This window comes from Thalassophryne amazonica, chromosome 2 (genome assembly GCF_902500255.1).
Source record: "Thalassophryne amazonica chromosome 2, fThaAma1.1, whole genome shotgun sequence".
In the NCBI taxonomy this organism is placed as follows: domain Eukaryota; kingdom Metazoa; phylum Chordata; class Actinopteri; order Batrachoidiformes; family Batrachoididae; genus Thalassophryne; species Thalassophryne amazonica.
Window position 1 is genome coordinate 52,786,623 of NC_047104.1, and position 21,228 is coordinate 52,807,850.

The 21,228-nt window shown below is 44.4% G+C and overlaps 1 long non-coding RNA gene across 1 annotated transcript in view; it reads left to right on the forward strand.

The window, feature by feature from the left end:
- LOC117502184 overlaps positions 1–21,228 on the forward strand; it is a 46,148-nt gene that overhangs the window by 15,444 nt on the left and 9,476 nt on the right. The window contains exons 4-5 of the long non-coding RNA XR_004558214.1: positions 7,586–7,654; positions 14,320–14,332. This is a non-coding gene — a long non-coding RNA (uncharacterized LOC117502184). The remainder of the gene's footprint in view (positions 1–7,585; positions 7,655–14,319; positions 14,333–21,228) is intronic.

Here is a 21,228-nt window from a genome sequence, read left to right on the forward strand (position 1 = left end):
ACCATTGTCATTTAACACAATTTGTCACTACATCTTCAAGTGCAAGTTAAAACTATACCATGCAAAGCGAAAGCCATACATCAACAACATCCAGAAATACCGCTGCCTTCTCTGGACAAAGTTCAGAAGCCAGCATCTGTGATGGTATGGGGGTGTGTTAGTGCCCATGGCATGGGCAACTTACACATCTGTGATGGCACCATCAATGCTGAAAGGTCCATCCAGGTTTTGGAGCAACACATGCTGCCATCCAAGCAACATCTTTTTCAGGGACGTCCCTGCTTATTTCAGCAAGACAATGCCAAGCCACATTCTGCATGCGTTACAACACCGTGGCTTTGTAGTAAAAGAGTGCGGGTACTAGACTAACCTGCCTGCAGTGCAGACCTGTTGCCCATTGTAAATGTGCGGCACATTATGAAGCGCAAAATACGACAACAGAGACCCCGGACTGTTGAACAACTGCAGTTGTACATCAAGCAAGAATGGGAAAGAAGTCTGCCTACAAAGCTTTAACAATTAGTGTCCTCAGTTCCAAAACGCTTATTGAGTGTTGTTAGAAGGAAAGGTGATGTAACATAGTGGTAAACATACCACTGTCCCAACTTTTTTGAAACGTGTTTCAGGCATCCATTTCAAAATGAGCAAATATTTGCACAAAAAAAAAAAAAAGTTTATCAGTTTGAACATTAAATATCTTGTATTTGTGGTGTATTCAATTGACTATAGGTTGAAGAGGATTTGCAAATCATTGTATTGTGTTTTTATTTACATTTTACACAACGTCCCAACTTCATTGGAATTGTAATTGAGGGCAAGTGGAATGCACATTTCTCAGGTTTAGCAAACAACAGGTTTTCCCACAGCCACTGGAGGACCCGACGGACATCCACCTGGTGTTCTTTCAGGTGTCTAGAAACAATAAGGATATCGTCCAAGTAGACAACCATGAACTGGTCAAGAAAATCACATAGGACATCATTGAGGAGTGCCTGGAATGTCATAGGGGTGTTAGACTGAAGAGCATCACCGCTTACTCAGAATGGCCTTTGCAGGTGGTAGGAATGGGGCCCTGTCTTTACTATACACTGGGGCAAGTTTGTGATAAACTGAGGGAACCAAAAGCAACTCAACGGGAATGGTATCTGAGGGATGAGTTCTGGGATGAGTATTGGGCATGTTGGATCATAGACAGTGGGAGTAACACCTCTCAATCCACTGTGCGATTGGCTAGTTGATATAAGGATTGTGAATGAGAAGCCAAATATGTCCTAAAATGATGGGAGTAGAGGACGAGAATACATATAATTTTATCTCATCGTGATGGTTACCAGATGCTATTAAATGAAGGGGAACGTTATGGTGTGTAATGGTGGTTAAAGTGGTGTTATCCAGAGTTTTAATCCCAATGGGAGAAGTTAATTCCTCAATATGAATGCTGAGTGTAGTTATGATGTTTCTGTCAATAAAACCGGCCTGAGCCCCAGAGTTAATTCATGCAAAGGTGGAATTATTGTGGTGGATGAACTGGATTATGGCCTGGATTTGAGTCTTAGTAGCCGGAGGACCTGTCATACAATTGCCACTCACTAGTAAGGGCCACTTCACACATAATACGAATGTGGTTGAATTGCGCATGAAAAATCATAGCTGCCTCCAATGCCTCGTACACCTGTTGCTACAATTATGTGCGCACACCAGCGGCTAAAAGTGAGAGCCCATTTGATCCCTCTTGCTGCAGGTGTCGGCCAAATTCCAGGTGACACACATGCACATCTAACACCGCTCGCTTGGTACTTACAAAATGTGAGGCCATTCACGCTATTAGCATGACAACAGTCAGCAGACGGTCACTGATGAGCTGGATGTGAAATTTGTCTAAGTGCCCCCACGAGTGTGGCTTTGCAAACATCAACACACATGTGGTCTGCATGTGTATCGCATGTGTGCACGTGTGTCGGTTGATACTTGTATTACCCACTTCATAACAGGGATTCAATAAAATGCGGTGTTTTTATATCGTGTATGGTTTTACTTTTTTAAATACATCCATGTCCTTCTTGATATCAGGCATTTTCCTGCTCCTTTTACAGGACAGTGATGGTAGTTCAGTGGTAAAGTTTTGGCTGTCAATCAGAGCTTTTGGAAATTGCAAGTTTGAATCCCGTGGGTGGCATGTTTTTTTTTTTTTTTTTTCACAGCAGCTGCGCGATGTGGTTACACATCGCGCAGCTGCTCGCACTGTGTTCCTGCATGCACAAAACCGTTGCAACAGCATTGTTCATGCCTGCCCATCGGCTTGATGTTTTTGTGGTTCACTCAGAAGAGCTGTTCCACCATGATTCACCCTGATTTGTACTTATTTGTACTACATGTGAAAGGGCCTTAACCCAGAACCCACTGATGAACAACCGCTTTTGGCCAAACAGGGCGATTTTTCAGCACGTGGGCCCCTCAAACTACAATAAATGCATTCTCCTGTCTGAATGCATTGAGCACTCTTTTCTCGTGTTAACTGAGATCTGTGAATCTGCATTGGTTCGTCAGGAGAGGGAGCCACCGTCCTGGGAAGTGCCACCTCTGTGGAGAGAGACGTAACCCTCATGGGCCAAGAGAGGGTAGCGCTGGCTGAACCCCTCCACTATGATGCTCCCTCAAACAGTTATCCACATAAATGCACAATACAATAAGGTCATCCAATCATCATGGTTCATCTCTATCTGCCAGCTGGTCAAGTAATTTTTCTGCCAGGCCTGTTGGTAAAACGCAGCCCACAACACCGTGATGTCTTAGCCTGCCTCGGCTGCTAAAATACGGAACTCGACTGTGAGTGCCCTGATGGATATTAAATAACTTTTCGGAAGCTGTTTGTCCTCCATGGAATGGTCGAAAACCTTATGGAGTTCGGTCCATAACCCCTCATACATTTCAAGGATCAGGGATGTGCCCTTCCACGGAGTTGTGATCCATGTCAATGCTTCCCCTCGGAGCAAGCTTGTTAGGTAGGCTACTTTCCTATTATCTGTACTGAATTTGGAGTTTCTCTGACAAACAATAATGGGACACTGAAGCAAAAATGATGGACAGTTGACAGATTGGCCAGAGAATGGCTCCGGTTTGCAAACTATTGAATCATATGCTGGTGTGACTGGTGTGTTTGTTGTTATTAACTGTAGCAGGATCTGTAGCAGGGGTCAGATTGGTACTGGATGTAGGAATCATACTTGTGAGTCCATCAGAGAGTGCGGTGAACTGTGCACAGAGTTGCCATACCTGAGCTGATAGATTTTGGTTGTTGTCACGGTATTCCTGGATTTGTTGATTGTATTGACCAAGTAAGCCTTCCCTGAGAGGAGTACGTGTTGTGGATTGTGCCTGCCTCAGGTGAGTCCATGTTGGCCAAATTATTCTGTTGTGGTAGTACTGCGAACTGGAAATGGACTCAAAATGTAGTGAGGCAGGAGTTTACGAAAACAGTTTATAATAACAGCAAGTGTGTTGCCCATGGGGATCCACAGGCTCTAGATTGGGTAGTGTTTATAAAATAGGTAGCTGACATTTTTCAAGGGTAGTAATTAGGATGCCATTATTTCAGCAAAAGTATTTGCAAATGTGTATTTCGATCCACAAATGTGTAACCAGATCCACAAATGTGTAATCACATACACAAATGTGTATTTTGATCCACCATTGTGGAACCAGATCTCAAAATGTGTAACAGAAATCTGTGTCTGTAATTAGATCCACAAATGTGTAAAAAAAAAAATCCATGCGTGCGTAACTACGTGTAACCATGTGTCACTGAAAAACAGGCCACTCGATTGGATGTGTTCTTACACCTGACTTTTGCTACGGTGTCGCGTTAGTTCTGTAAATGAGTGCAGCCATTTGTACTTGTGTGGAGACTAACCACCAGGGGGTGCAAAAACCAATAATATTAGTCACTGCTGCCGTTTTAAGCCTGGCCGAGCCCTCGAGGGAACATCTTTGAGGGTGTGTTTCATTCTTTGTTTTTCCTGTGTTTCCTGTGTGAAATCAGGAACATGAATGGATCGTCTTGCGTCTTATGGTAAAAATAAGAAAATGTTAACAGAAACAGTACTGTATCCTATGGAAGAACATTGCATTCACTGGATTAAAAAAATAAATCCTGTACTCGTAATTATGAGAGCTGGAAGTCTGGGGGGGAGAAGCGGGCTAAAGTTAGACGATGATAGCACACTGTGATCAGACACAGTGTGGATTTTCCCTTAAGGTGTTCCTGGGTGAATCAAATTCTTCCAGGGAGGGGCACGGGGCCACCAGACTGAAAAGTGTCTGGTTCGGAGTTATTCTGGAATTAATAACTTCAAAGTGAATCGCCGTTTTAAATCAAATGACACCTCTTTCCAAACGTTCTACAACAGACCAAAACCGTTTCCCCCCAAAATGAGACGTCCTCCGTTCTTTGTGAATTACACAGATCTTGACATGCAGCTGGCTGAAAGGGACCGTCAACATTTTCTTCTTATTACCATTTTTATTCTTGAGTTTATTTAAAATTAAAAGATGCAAGATGATCCATTCATGTTCCTGGTCTCCGAAACACAGGAAAAACAAACAATGAAACGCCCTCAAAGATGTTCTTCAAAGGGCCTGGCCAGGCTTAAAACGGTAGCGGTGACTAATATCATTGGTGCTTGCGCCCCCTGGTGGTTAGTCTTCACACAAGTACAAATCGCTGCATGCATTTACAGAACTAACACGGCAGAACTGCAGCAAAAGTCATGTGTAAGAAAACATCCAATCAAGTGGCCTGTTTTCACTGACACGGTTACACACGCATGGATTTTTTTTAACACATTTGTGGATCTAATTACACACACTGATTTTTTTTTACACATTTGTGGATCTGGTTACACAATAATGGATCTAATTACAGACAGATTCTTTTTTACATATTTGTGGATCTGGTTACACATTTGTGGATCTAATTACAGACACATATTTTTTCACACATTTGTGGATGTGATTACACATTTGTGGATCGAAATACACATTTGCAAGTACTTTTGCTACAATAATGGCCCCATAGGTAATAAATTAAGTAAAGCTTGTATAATGAGATGGAATGGCATGTGAGTCCAGTTTTTTAATGTTAATTTACTGTTGTGATATCGTATTTATAATTTTTTAGGTTTTTGTTATCATATACACAGTATTATTATTATTATTATTGTTATTATATTTTATTATTACTTCTATTTTGTGATTTGATTTTTAAATGGACCACAATGGAAATGTTTTCACTTTCCTGTGTCATCCATGTATTTTTAAAGTATTAACAATTATATTATGTACCGACATTGAATTTACTAAATAAAATCATGCACACATACGCTTTTAATATAAAGATGATTTACCACCCCTTGCAGGAATGGTGTGTTCATCCACAATGTAATTAGCAAAGTTAGCTAATATCCATAGTTTCTCCAAACATATTTGTCCTTTCAATGTTCCATTTTGGCACCATTCATCCTTGACCCAAAATACATAAGCATACCAAACGGCAAATGTCAACTGTCCCCAATCGCACGCGACATGACACCTAAATTCAATAAACCAAACTGAACTATTAAACACAATAAATTAATAACACTAGCAACACTGCTAAACTAACATGAACCACAATAACAACATTTAAAATCCCAAAACTCAGAACTCCCATGGTGCATTGCAGCACAATGTCCATTGTTTACTGGGGAGCTAAAATTGCTAATTTCTCCAAAAATATTAGTCCTATCAACTTTCTGTTTTCGCAGCATTCATCCTTGACCCAAAATACTAATGTATACCAAACGGCAAATGTCAGCTGTCCCCTGTTGCACATACACAACAGGAATGCTTTTTATGCATTCTGCTGCAATCAGGTGCATTTAATTTTTACACACGCACAGAGACAGTGGCTGCTGCAAGCAGTTGATTTTAATTTTGTACACATGCAAAAACAGAGACGATAGCAGAAGACATCAAAAGCAATACTCTTTTCACTCAAGGTAACAACAACATGACACTGAACTAAACTGACTAAACCAAGTGAACTACAAAAACAATAAATTAATAACACTAACAACACTGTTAACACACACAATAAATCAATACACAAACAACACTGTTAAACATGAACCACAATAACATTTAAAACCCCAAAACCTTGAACTCCCATGATGCATTGCAGCACAATGCCCACTGTTCACTGTTTAGCTAAAATTGCTAATTTCTCAAAAAAATATCAGTCCTACCAACTTTCCATTTTCGTAGCTTTCATCCTTGCCCCAAGATACATAAGAATACCAAACAGCAAATGTCAGCTCTCCCTGGTTTCTGCGGGATCAAAGCCATACACACACATGCACACAGAGGCCACTTGGCTATTAATATAGATGATGAACAAAAACATGATACTGAAAGTGATGGAGACCAAGAGGTGAAGACACTGGAGAACAGGCTGCATGTGTGAAAAACCAGACAGGTCAGTGGAACTGGTGGTGGCTGCGGACTGCACAAAGACAAAACACAAAATTAGGATTCATTCAAAAGACTGGAAAAATACTGGTCAAGAACTTCTCAAAGACAGGAAATATAGCTGGAGACCACTAGTACCACTCCTGGGAATCGAAGAATCTGCCAGCGTCCTCATGTTCAGCCGAGGCTTAAGTGTGTGCCACTGATTTAATGCAGGTGTGCCGCAGCCACAGGTGTTGGTGATGATCAGCTCCACTGGCAGGGAGACACAGAAAGGAGGATAGAAAAACAACAGGATCTAGCCTGATTCTCCAGACTACAACAGGAGAACTTAAAGGATGCTCTAACTATGCATGTTCTGATCAAATTGCAGACATTTATGCATCTAAAAACCAACTGCAGTATTGTAGAAATAACAGAAAAGGAAAGTTGTACTTAATGATAGGATCCAGAATCTGGTCCGTGACTCTCACTAACTAGATTCTGTCCTCCTGGAAAGGTTGATAATCACAGTCAGATAATTTGGAATAGGGGTCAGCAACCCTACTCCTGGAGATTACCTGAATCACCCACAAAACCTAATGCTTGCACAAAAATTCTCTTATGATCATGAATGGTGAAGCATAGAAACAGAGAGTTGAATAAATATTGATGTAAGCTCTTAATGCTTGTTTGTGGGTGTTTATGGGTATGCGGTTCTTTCAGATCAATTGTGCTTTGTTGTTTGTATATTCTAAATTTTAGTGTAAATGTGTGATGCAGAGTGGAACCTGCACTGGTTGGGTCCAGATCTGGACTTGCCTTGTCCACCCGTACACAGTTATTTTGGAAAACAAGGCCTTTTGTATGCATTTTGACCTTTTATCAATCCATGGGAAAGCTCCGTTTTCAGTCACTTAAAACAGATCTCGACTATATGGTAGTGCTGCATTCACGTTGACTGTAGAAGAACCATCACACTGGTTGTCACAACAGTAGATTGTAACGGATGAAGTGAGGTGTGGCCATCTTTCATTGCTAACAATGCGGTCAATAATATTCTTCATTGAAAGATAAAACATTTTGTATAGTTTAATACGAGTGGTTATAGTACCACCTGTTGCTTTGGCATGCTCTTAACAGTGCTTTACAATGTGTTTTGTGTTTTCATGTGGGATTGATGTATATATTTTTTTAAATGAAGGTGGAAGATCCCCATTTTTAAAATACCCATGTACGTATGTGTGGAATTAGCATGGGTCTTGCTCTGCATTGGTCTTGGTCTTGATGTGATCACAAATCCTCAAAGCTTGGTATCGATACACTGGTCTTGGTTACAACTTTGTCTTGGTTTAGGTTATCTTGATAATGAACACTGAGTGAAGTTTGTAAAAAAAAAAATTATAATTATTAATATCAATTAATATAAAATCATTGCTTTTCAATGTATGGTTGAAACTTTTAATTATACAATTTAATTGATGCCTGCTGATATTACTTCAGCATTCTCTCCATTCTGATATACTGTATTTGATCATGGATTCAGGTGAACACATTTTTTGTTGCTTCAAATTGTTTTAAGTCCTTTACTTCAGGCCACTGGTCTCAAACATGATGGCACGCGTACCCACTCTCCAAGTCTCTTCTAAATGGCTTTGGACTGAAATAGATATCTGGCAGCACCTTAAACAAGCCACATGGCAATACCATGAATGGAGCACAGCAGACAGCTCTCTAATTGGCACGCTGTTGTATAAGAAATAATTGGCTCATTTTAGTCAGTTGAGTGATGACTGGAAAATTTGCCCTTAAAGAGTATCCATTTTGTTCTTTGGGGACTAATCTGAGGAGCATTCATATTTATTGTCTGTGCTCAGATAGACATGGATTTCCTTGTCTCACGTGTCAAGCGTATGAAAGGAAGGATGATTAATGATGCAAGTTTCTTTCTTAAGTGCCATTATGAGGCATCATTCATTGCTGCCATAACCTCCTCCAACCTCCTAAGCACCACCAAGCGATATTCCCACAAGCTGCCGCACGAAAGAAGACAAAATTATAATTTCTCTCTCACTGGCAAAAAGAAAAAAAAGAAAAAAAAAGAGGATGACTGTTTGACGGGATTTCAAACTGTTCTGAAACTGAAATCACTTGAGGACCACTGACCAAGTTCTATCCTCCCAGGAGGGTCAAAATCACAGTCAAATCAACCCTGGCCACTCCTGAACTAGAATGTCACTGTGGTATTCTATTCTCTGTGGTAAGAAGTAATTCTGATATAGACCCTGAGGCCCACTAGTAGTGATGTTTATCCCTGGGTTCCAAAGATCAGACTCTATGACTACCTGTGAGAGGGACACCAATCTGAGGCAGGTCACATCCCCAATCAAGTCTGGTACCCATTTACAGCTAGGTGGACTGAGACAATGCAGATAAAGTGTAATGTCCAAGGAGAAACAGGTAATGTGATCGGGAATGAAACCAAGATCTATATGTTGGTAGCCAAGCTCTTTACCCGCTCAACTAAAAGTTCTACACTGATGCATACAGACACAATATCATTCATCTTCCTGCATGTTGTGGAGAGAGAGAGATATCTTACAGTACACGGAGAGAAGATGGTGTGGGAGTGTTATGTAACATTGTAAAGATACACAGTCATAAGCTGAAGTGCCAAAGAAAACACCCCCCCCCCCCCAAAAAAAATGTTCTAACAGTATTTACATCTTCAACAAGAAATTTTAATTGTCGAAAACATGGTGCTCAGCACTGTTTGCACTCTGCAAGCAGCACAGTATCTACCTTTAAGGTTTGATATGAGTGAAGCGGGTGGCTCTGTGGTATAGGAATTGGAATACCAACATATAGACCAGGGATTCATTTCCATCCTTCATGTTACCAGTCCGGGTTCTTTGACAAGACAGTTCATTAGGGGGAGTTTTTCCTTACCACCGTCGCCTGTGTGCTTGCTCTAGGAGTTGGTAAGGTTAGATCTTACATGTGTAAAGCACCTTGAGGCAGATTTGTTGTGATTTGGCGCTATATAAAAGTAATAAATTGAATTGAATTAAAACGAATCTGCATTGTTCCAATCCAAGTCAAGTCTGGGAACATGATGCTACATCCACAACACACAGAAGTGTCTTGGGATCTCAAAAGCAACCATCCAGGCAGACATTTCCAGTCCACCCAACTATAAATGGGTAGCATTCCTGAGTTGAGAAATAACCTGTGAATGGCAACCTGTCCAGGGTAGTTGTAGACTCTCATATGCTTATGTTACAGAAATCGGGGATAAGCACCAGTACAATGGGCCTCTGGGCTTGTATATGGTAACACAAACAAGATGGCAGACATCACTAGACCCATATTCCAAATTTTGAGTCCACAGAGAAACAGAAATGTCAAATGTTGAACACTTCCTGAATTACCACTTCTTGGATCGACACTTCCTGGATTGACAATCGTGGAGATTTCATGAGAATTCAGTTGAAAGTGGACACTGAAACAGGGAATGTCTCATTGTCAAATGTTAGAAAATGTTAAATCTTGAACACTTCTAGGAACTCTAAATTGACAGGCGGTGTGCACCTTGTCAGGTCTTGAGGTAAGTCAGTGACTATTTAGTGTGTAAATTACATGTAAAAATATTTTTCTTTGAAAATAAGTAAGCTGAAAGGTTTTAGCTATGTTTATGCTCCCCTGAACCATTTACTGAAAATAAAGTCTGATGTATCTAAATGACATGGTTAGATGGTAAGGAACTTCCAGGCACGTGAGAGGCAAACAAAGAAACGTGTTTAGTTGGGAGGGAATTCTGGGGGCAAAGGCCCCACAGGAGCTGAAGGGTTTTAGCCATGCTAATGCTCCCCAGAAGCATTCCCCGAAAAAAGTGTGAAGGACATAAATCAGAATCAGAAGAAGTTTATTGCCATTGCCAGTGAACAGGATTCACAGACTAGGAATTTGCTTCGGTACAATGGTGCAACATTAAGAAGAGATAAAATGCTAGGATAAAATATAACATATGTGTCAAAATAAATAAAATATAAATAAAAAAGAATATGAAATATGAAAGGCTGTGTGCAACAGAAAAACAGAGAAACAGAAAAAAACAGTGCAGTGGGAGGAGTGCAATTACAAACCAAAGTACATTGTCTAAAGTGACCCGTGATAAAATGATAAGTGACAGAGTTAAGCTTAGGTGACTGAGGTGAGGTGTTCATGAGTCTAACGGCAGAGGGGAAGAAACTGTTCTTATGGCAGGAAATTCTGGTCCGGATGGACCGTAGCCTCCTGCCCGAGGGGAGTGGTTTGAACAGACCGTGTGCAGGGTGAGAAGGGTCAGCTGTGATCCGACCTGCTCGGCCCAGAGTCCTGGAGACATGCAGGTCGTGGAGAGATGGAAGGCTACAGCCAATCACCTTCTCAGCAGAGGCTACAATGCGCTGCAGTCTGTGTCTGTCCCTGGCTGTGGCCCCGGCGTACCACACTGTGATGGAGGAGCAGAGGATGGACTCGATGATGGCCGTGTAGAACTGCACCATCAGCTGGACAGGCAGCTTGGCCTTCTTCAGCTGCCGCAGGAAGTACATCCTGCTGGGCCTTCTTGATGAGGGAGCTGATGGTTGACTCCCACTTGAGGTCCTGGGTGATGGTGGTGCCGAGGAAGCGGTGACAGACCACAGTGGTGATGGGGCTGTTGGTGAGGGTGAGGGAGGGCAGGGGGTGTGGCTTTCCTGAAGTCCACGATCATCTCCACTGTTTTCTGGGCGTTGAGCTCCAAGTTGTTGCTGCTGCACCAGATCACCAGCCGGTCCACCTCCCTCCTGTAGGCAGACTCATCCCCATCCGAAATGAGTCCGATGAGGGTGGTGTCATCCGCAAACTTGATGAGCTTTACAGAGTCATGGATGGAGGTGCAGCAGTTAGTGTAGAGGGAGAAGAGCAGAGGGGAAAGGACACAGCCCTGTGGAGATCCTGTGCTGAGAGCCCGAGTGTTCGAGACATTTTTTCCCAGCCTCACACACTGACTCCGGTCCATCAGGAAGTCTGTGATCCACCTGCAGGTGGAGTTGGGCACGTGGAGCAGAGAAAGCTTGTCCTGGAGCAAAGCTGGAAGGATGGTGTTGAATGCAGAGCTGATCCACAAACATCCTAGCGTAGGTTCCTGGGGAGTCCAGGTGCTGCAGGATGGAGTGCAGGGCCAGGTTTATGGCGTCATCTACAGACCTGTTGGCTCTGTAGGCAAACTGCAGGGGTCCAGGAGGGGGTCGGTGATGGACTTCAGGTGGGATAAAACCAGGTGTTCGAAGGTCTTCATGACTACACGTGAGAGCCACCTGTAGTCATTAAGTCCAGTGACGTGGTTTCTTGGGGACTGGAACTATGACTCCAGGGAGGTGTTGAAGATCCCCGTGAAGACTGGGGCCAGCTCATCAGTGCAGTGTCTCAGGGTGGCAGGAGAGACACAGTCTGGGCCCGGGGCCTTACGTGGATTCAACCTTTTGAAATGTCTCCTCACGTCCTCTCTTGGACCGAGAGGGCAACAGGGGAGTGGGGAGGGCAGCAGTGGGAGGGGGGAGGTCCAGAGTGTTTGAATATCCAGTTGTGTCGGGGGTGGGGAGGTGTGAGTCCTTGTCTTCAAAGTGTGTATAGAAGACGTTCAGGTCGTTGGCCAGCTTGAGGTCGTCAATAGAACGAGGTGCTTTGGGCTTGTAGTTGGTGATCTCTTTCAACCCCCTCCACACAGAGGCCGAGTCATTGGCAGAGAACCTTTGCTGCAGACGTGAACTGTACATGGATTTAGCCTTTGCCACCTCCTTGCTAAATCTGTACTTTGCACCTCTATAGCTGTCTCTGTCTCCTTCTCTGAAAGCCACCTCTTTCTGCTGACGGAGCTGCTGGAGTTTAGGTGTGAACCAGGGCTTGTCATTGTTATATCTCACCCTGGTACGCTGTGGGATGATGCTGTCTTCACAGAAATTAATATGATGTCACAGTGTCCGTGTAGTCATCTAGACTGTCTGTTGAAGCCTCAAACATATCCCAATCCGTGGTGGCCAAGCACGCGCATAGCTCCTCTACAGCTTCATTGCTCCACACTTTAGACATCCTCACAACAGGTTTAGAGAGTTTAAGTCTCTGTCTGTACATGGGATCAAGTGGACCATCACGTGATCTGAGAGTCCCAAAGCTGCACGGGCCACCGTGCGGTAGGCGCCGCTCACTGTCATGTAACAATGATCTAACGTGCTCCCTTCTCTGGTCGGGCATTTAACAAACTGTTTGTATTTTGGTAATTCCTGACTGAGATTCCCTTTGTTAAAATCACCGAGAATTATAACAAGAGAGTCCGGAAAGTCTCTCTCCACGCTCATAATCTGATCCGCGAGCGCGCGCTCGGCCTCGTGCACGCACGCGCTCAGCCTCGTGCACATCCGCGCTCGGTGGAATATACACAGAGCAAAGTATGAAAGAGTTAAACTCACGTGGAGAGTAGGTCTGCAGTTTATGAGGAGATATTCCAGAGAGGGACAGCAGTGTTGGGAGATCACATTCACATCGGAGCACCAGGCGTTGTTGATATAGAAGCAGAGTCCTCCACCTCTAGTTTTTCCACCAGAGAGTGCTCGGTCTCTGTCTGCGCGGAGGAGTTGGAATCCCTCTAGTTGGAGCGCGTAGTCCGGTGTCTGTGCATTTAACCACGTCTCCGTGAAGCACAGTACACAAGATGAGGTGAATCTCTATTCTTCTTCATCAGCAGTGCCAGCTCATCCATCTTGTTGTGGAGTGAGCGGACGTTGGAGAGAAATATCCCAGGTAGGGGCGTGCGCGTGCCCCTTTGTCTGAGGTGCACGAGAGCTCCAGCTTGTTTTCCTCTCTGCCATCTCTCACTTTTTTGGCCAAAAAGTGAACCAGTTCAGCTGCAGGCACTAAAAAAAACTGGCGTAATGTCCGTGGGTGTTGATGATTTGATGTTTAGAAGCTCCTCGTGGGTGTTGGGACATGATGACACACGAGTCACACACAAAAACAGACAAAACAAAGCACCAGAATACCAGGGTGCCTTCACATGGCGCCATCTTGGAAATGACATGGTGAGATGCTGAAGAGCTTTATTCGTTCATGTCGCGACATATACATATTAAAAATATCCTGCCAACGAAATTAACAGCAACTGATGGGGGTGTGTGTGTGTGTGTGAGAGAGAGCAGCTCATTTGAACTTTCCCATAATGCCTTTCGGCACATTTGTCTATTTAACACTCAAACCTTCAGGAATTAGTGTATTACTTAAAAAATATGTGCAATATCCAACCTGGTCTCGCACCAAGTCATGATTCAGCAGCAAGAATATACCTTAATTAATTAAGTTTAGGGTTGGGGTAGGAGTAGGCAGTGGTGGGCACAGTTCCGAAAATGTGATAACCGATAATTATCAAAGATAATGTTTTCATTATCTGATTATCTTTTTAGATAACTTTAAAAACCATTATCAGACTAATTATCTTCCAATAAATTTTCATCTGATAATTTTAGACCGTTAACGTAGTAAGCAGCTACAAACATTTTTAAAATTTAAAATCAGTTAAGCACCTACCTGTTAAAAGTTTCACCCTCTGCAAACAGAACATCAAAAGACATCAAAATTTAAAAACAAAACAAAACACAGCAACAAAAAAACATTACAAGACAGGTCTGCGGTGTTTGCACAGGCACAGTGCGAGTGGTTGGATGCTTGTAGCTTTTCAGCAGCAGGATACCCTCATGACGGCTGACCAGAATAATCAAACAGGTTTGATTTTCATTCAACCATACGATTGCAGATCAGGAGGTGGTGGAGAGATGTTAAACGCAGCTCATTACTCCATGTATACTGTTGTGGGCTGGGGTGTTTGGCTGGCTTGGTTTTTGTTTTCTGTTTCTCCCCCAGGTGGTATGCATTCAGGACTGAGTGGCTGAGCATTAGGACCTCACCCTGAACACCTGAGGCTTGTTTTCACATGCAGGTCATCAGGACTCACAGCTGTGGTGTATTTTGTCTTGATCAGAGATTGCTGCATTTAAACCTTGAATGCACAGTGTGTGATTGCCAGAGACTCGACCTCGTCAGACGTGTGAGATCGACTCAGGAGACAATCTCACCATCACGGACGCAGAGACCGCTCCAGGTTTGACGCCACGGTCTGTGAAGGAGGATTGGGTGAGGTCATCACGCTCTTCAGCACACTTCCTGAGGTAATTTGGTTTTGGTGACTTTTATGAAGTAATGACAGTGGATTTGGTGTCCCTCACACCTTGTGTTATTGAGCTGTCACGTTATGCTAATTGTCTAATCAGCTTCTGCTGCAGTGGAGATTTGAACTGAGTTGTTCCGTGCCTGCAGGGTAAAAGCTGATGTATAGATTTAAGCCAGGAAGTGTTTGCTGATTGCGTGCACCTTTGAGTTGTGTCTCTCTGTGTGGAGTTGGACTCACCTCATGTTTTCTTTCTTCACGGCGGGGTCCCTGGGTCCGAACTGCTGTGGCTCCGGACCGTTTGCGCTGTTAAGAGCGCGCCGTGTTTCCACCTCACCAGACCGCGGACTTTTTAGTTGTTTAGCACTGCATCTCACTGTTATGTTTATAAATTCTGTTATCCTTTGAACCGTGCTCTGCTTATTTTATGCTGGGTCCTTTCAAATGCTGGGTCGGTGCTCCGACGCGTCCGAAACATAACAGTAGTCTCTGGCCATTTAACAATGGACCAGCGGAAGCAGAGACGGTATTTTTGCCGGGAAGGCTGCAGCAGATGTTGGAGTTGATCCGGGATCAGTTGCGGGTGCTCTCCGCCCGGGTTGTGCTCATTGGTGCACGCATGGTGGAGTTTACAGCTTGGGTCGTGTCGCACCCCGCTGTTACGGCTGTAGCCCCGTCTCCTCCCGTGCAGCTGGCTCCGACGCCTGTTGTAGCAGCCCCAGTGGTATTAGTTTGCACTTTAAGCTGTTTGTTATAACCTACAGCAGTGTGAATGGGTTTTTACTCTGTTACCACGGGGATTTTCTTATTGGCACTTTGGCTCCCTCTGTTGGTGACAGAGTTACATTACCGTTCAGGTTCAAAGGATGGAAACACAATGTTTTTCCATTCTTTGCACTTGACGACGTAGGCCAATGTTAGTTTTTTTTGGTCTATTATCTGTTTCTTGTTTTAGTATGAGGTGTTTTTATCAGGGGTTGATTTGTTGTTTTTGTGGGTTTTAAAGCACTGTCTGTGGTCTGGTGGAGTTGAAAATGCAGGCTGTCTGGAGCATAGTTTGACCCAGGTGACTTTATGTTTGTCTGTTAGTCTTTTTTATTCTTTTGGTTTCACCTCCCAGGGTTTGACGGGACGTTCCTCTGGGGGGTGATGGGGGGGTAATTGGGTTGTTTTTTCTTTTTCCTTTTTTTTGTTTTTTGTTCCCTCTCTTCTCCTCTGGCTCCAGCCGTGTGAGCCGTAGGTTGTCGTCGTTGCTGGGGGTGTGCAGTTTGGTTGTGCTGGGCGTTTCCCAGGTGACCTCTGCATCCGGGAGGGGGGGGGTTCGGGGTGTTTTTTTTTTGGTTGATTCCCTGTTCCACCTCCGGCTTCAGCGCGCCTTTGCGCCGTATGCCATCGGCGTAGCTGAGGTTAGGGGCAGTGGAATATACCCGCAGCTGGTGGCTGGTTTAAAAGTCGGAGGTGGCGCCGTCTTGTGCCGTACGCCATTACCGCTGTTCCACTCCTCCCGGTTGACTTTTGGGGTATAGTCTGGTTGGTGACACTGGACGTACTTCCAGTTTCCACTGCGCTGAGGGGTGGGGTTGGGGTTGTTTTGTTTGTATGTTTTTTTTTTTCCCCCAGTTTCCGCCCTCAGGGTGTGACTGTGGTGTCCTCTGGGGGGGAAAGGGCTGTGGGTCCATCTAGCCGTAGCGGCCGGGGCTGGGTCTGTTAGTCATGGGGGTGGCGTCTCCTGGGGTTTGATGGAACGGTCCTCTGGGAGGCACTGGGAGTCCCCGTGGGTGACTTTGGATCCCAGAGGGACCTCGGCTGTGGTTATTACTCCTGGAGCGGGATGTCCTCTGGGGGTGTTGGTCCCTACATGTCGTCCGGGGGGGGGGGGGTGTTAGCGTTTTTTTGTTTGCAAGCTTAAGTTTGGGTTGTGTCTTTCTTTTCTCCTCTTCCCGGGGTTTGATGGGACGGTCCTCTGGGGAGGGGGGTTGGTATGGTTGTTGTTTGTTTTTTTTTTTTTTGTCTTATGACTAAGCAGACTTAACACACAGTCAGAAGAAGGCTGAGTGCACAGGTCCAAGAACTCCTGGCCAAAATTATGCAAAGTGAACTAAAGCAAGAGTCGACAGGAATGAATGCAAAGGTGGAGACTCTAACAGGTTTGCTAAATGAAACAGAGGGCAAGACCATTAAAGTCAACAAAGGATATCTCTGCACTGGAGTGTCAGCTGTGGAGCAGTCTACTGCAGACAGGCTCAGGGTGAGAAAGGATGAGCTCCAGATGAGAGTGATGGTCTCGGCACAAAGTTCCCTGTTGACAGAGAAGAGGCGGCTGGAAGCGTGCATTATCCAGCTGAAGGAAGAACTAGAGAAGCTCAACATTGATATGATCAATGACTGCATGAAGAAATTAACATTGCAGGTTGAGCAGCTGATGATGGAGCTGTCGTCAGAGCACAGTAACGCACAGCTCCTGGAGACGGGCCTTTCTCAGCTGGATCATCAGCACAAGGAGCTGAAACTGAAGCTGCAGGAGGTGTTTTTTGTTCCCAGCCAACATTCCAGCCATGGTCCCTGGAGGGGGGCTTTGTTTTTTCTGGCCCAGGTCCGTGTGGTCGCCGGGAGGCTTCCCGTGAGGGTGGGGTACTGTTGTGGGCTGGTGTTTGGCTGGCTTGGTTTTTGTTTTCTGTTTCTCCCACCAGGTGGTATGCATTCAGGACTGAGTGGCTGAGCATTAGGACCTCACCCTGAACACCTGAGGCTTGTTTTCACATGCAGGTCATCAGGACTCACAGCTGTGGTGTATTTTGTCTTGATCAGAGATTGCTGCATTTAAACCTTGAATGCACAGTGTGTGATTGCCAGAGACTCGACCTCATGAGCAGACGTGTGAGATCGACGTCAGGAGAACAATTCCACCATCACGGACGCAGAGACCGCTCCAGGTTTGACGCCACGGTCTGTGAAGGAGGATTGGGTGAGGTCTCACGCTCTTCAGCACACTTCCTGAGGTAATTTGGTTTTGGTGACTTTTATGAAGTAATGACAGTGGATTTGGTGTCCCTCACACCTTGTGTTATTGAGCTGTCACGTTATACTAATTGTCTAATCAGCTTCTGCTGCAGTGGAGATTTGAACTGAGTTGTTCCGTGCCTGCAGGGTAAGAAGCTGATGTATAGATTTAAGCCAGGAAGTGTTTGCTGATTGCGTGCACCTTTGAGTTGTGTCTCTCTGTGTGGAGTTGGACTCACCTCATGTTTTCTTTCTTCACAGACTCGGTTTGTCGCGGCCACCTGGGGGGTGTCGGCGGGGTCCCTGGGTCCGAACCGCTGTGGCTCCGGACCGTTTGCGCTGTTAAGAGCGCGCCGTGTTTCCACCTCACCAGATCGCGGACTTTTTAGTTGTTTAGCACTGCATCTCACTGTTATGTTTATTAAATTCTGTTATCCTTTGAACCGTGCTCTGCTTATTTTATGCTGGGTCCTTTCAAACGCTGGGTCGGTGCTCCAACCGCGTCCGAACAAACATATACTACACGATGCAGGACGCGCGATTAACCTGAAGTCAGTGCGATCCAAAAAATTCTTGCACAAATGAAAAAATCAGATGAAAAAAGGCCAAAACTCGCACAGTGTAAACCCAGCTTAAGTACTGAATGTCTGGCACCAATAGATCATGGCAGTGTTCTATTATTTATTTTTGACAGGTTATATCAGATGGTTATCTAATTACAACTTGGCTCTTTTTTTTTGTTTGTTTTGAAAATGCCTTTTTTTTACAAATAAAAAAAATGGAATGTTTTACAAAAGCACATTTATCTGTAAACACCAACACATGACACACCTTATATTAACGTGTTGGTTACATAATGAATGACTCAACCAATAAGTGTTTAGCCGAGGCACATTTTACCCAGAATCCTTTGTGATCTGTCTGTGTTTGTTAAAAAACTTCAGAATTAGTGCATTATTCAACGTTAAAAGATATATGTTACATTTAACTGTGTACAAATGACAGAATTGACAGTTATTCTATCAGTATTCATTTTATTTATACACCAAACCATAACTCAGCATTGCTTTATTTTCCAAGACCTCCTCTGCCTGACGATATTATTGTGATTGAGTAGAGAGTTGAGCTTCATAGCTCTTCTCAGCTTGCATCTGTGCTGGAAGCCATGTAGTAAACAGGAGCTTCCAGCAGGGGGCAGAACACTCAAAGACAGAAGTGCTGACTCATTGTTGGGTCTGTCATCCGTTTTAATGCTTCCAAAAGCGATTGTGGTGTTACAACTCAAAATCAGCTTGTTAGTAGTTGCAAGTGTACCAGAGACAATACTGGAAGTTATCGGTTATCTGTAACTTCCGATACATTTTGGGTGGTTTATCGGTTTATCTTTATCAAGGATAACTTTTAAGTTATCTGATTATATGTTATCGAGTTAATTTTTTGGTTATCTGTGCCCACCGCTGGGTGTAGGGTTAGTGAGTTTAAAAAAACCCAGTCAGGAAAATTTGACTCATGTCATGATGGGAGGACAAAAAAAAATTTAGACTATGTGCAATATCAAATTTTCACTTCGTAAAAATGAGAGCTGCCATTAATTTGGTAAAATAAGCATGCTGGTAAGAACAATAGAATATAACAAGCAATGTAATAAAAATGTAATAATGTAATAAAAGAAATATCACTGTAAGAAGGGAAATATAAAATATGCTTGTGTAATGGCCTACATGATATGTACATGATAGTGCATCAGTGTGCAACATTCACTGTTTTGTGCAACATTCAGCAGTAAATGGTTTCATGCAATTAATGCAATTGAGTCAATGGATTCAAGTTAACAGGTATTATAGTGCAATAGAATAAAGTGTCCGTAATATAGTAAAGTGTCCAATAGAAGATAAAGTGACCAGTGATGGGGGGCTCTGTCCTTAAAGGGGGGGGGGGGATGGTTCAGCTGTTTAACAGTCTAATGGCTGTGGGAAAGAAGGAGTTCTTGAACCTGGTGGTTCTGCATCTCACAGTCCTGAACCTGCAGCCTGAGGGGAGGAGTGTGAATAGTCCATGTTGGGGGTGAGTGGGGTCTTTGATGGTGGAGACAGCTCTCCTGTGGACTCTGCAGTGGAAGATGCTCTGCAGAGAGGGTTGTGGGGTCCTGGTGATCTTAGACGGAGTCCTTATCACTCTCTGCAGGTGTTTGCGGTCCCACACAGTAGAGCTGCCATATTACACAGTGATGCAAGTGGTCAGGACTGACTCATTGATGCAGCTGTAGAAGTTGCTGAGGATCTTGGGTGCCATCCCAAATTTCCTCAGCCTCCTCAGGAAATACAGCCGCTGCTGAACCATCTTCACCTGTGTGGTGTTGAATGTCCAGGTGAGGTCATCGCTGATGTGGACCCCCAGGTACTTGAAGTTCCTCACCCTCTCCACCTCAAGACCTCGGATGATCAGCGGCTGGTGAGGCCTCCTCTCCTTCCTCATGTCCACTATCATCTCCTTGGTTTTGTGTGTGTTGAGGGTAAGGTTGTTGTCTCCACACCACGTCACCAGACTGTCCACCTCCCTCCTGTTGGCTGCCTCGTCTCTGCCAGTGATGCGTCCTATCATGGCGGTGTCATCGGCAAACTTGATGATGGTGTTGTTGGAGTGGGAAGCGACACAGTTGTGGGTGAACAGGGTGTAGAGGATGGGGCTCAGGACACAGCCCTGTGGGGTCCCCATGTTGATAGTGATGGTGGCTGACGTCCTTCTCCCGATCCTGACAGACTGTGGCCTGCCAGTCAGGAAGTTGAGAAGCCAGTCACAGAGTGACGGGTGAAGTCTGAGGGCTAACAGTTTGTGGGTGAGTTTGTGGGGGACGGCTGTGTAATGTAGGGGTTTTATTTTCCAGATGAGAGAGGGATGTGAAGGGCAGCGGCGATGGCATCTGACGTAGACCGGTTGTGCCCTTAGGCATACTGCAGTGGGTCAGTGGTGTCTGGAATGCTGTTATGAATGTGGGACAATATCACTCTCTCGAAGCACTTCATAATGATTGAAGTGAGTGCTACTGGCTGGAAGTCATTCAGACAGGATGGGGGGTTCTTCTTGGGGAGGGGGACAATCGTGGTGGTCTTGTAGCATCTCGGGACGATGCATTGCATGAGGGAAAGATTGAAGATGGAGGGGGAGATCAGCCAGCTCGTTAGCACATACTCTGAGGGCATGTCCTGGTACATTGTCAGTTTAGTGTTATAGAAGTTAACTTTTCACTTAGTGGATTAGCAGTTATTGAAGCTAAGTTTTTGGTTAGCTGTGCCCACCACTGGGTCTGGAGGTCTGGAGGTCTGAACTGGCAAGACAGTGCATCTGGTTTTCCATTTTTGGAACCAATTCGGAAGGTAACAAAATTGAATCATCCAGAAAAGAGCGACCACCTGGCTTGTCGGGAATTGAGTCTCTTTGCGGACTGGTTGTATGCTAGGTTCTTGTGATCCGTCCAGATGATGAACAGGACTGTGGTACATTTCAGC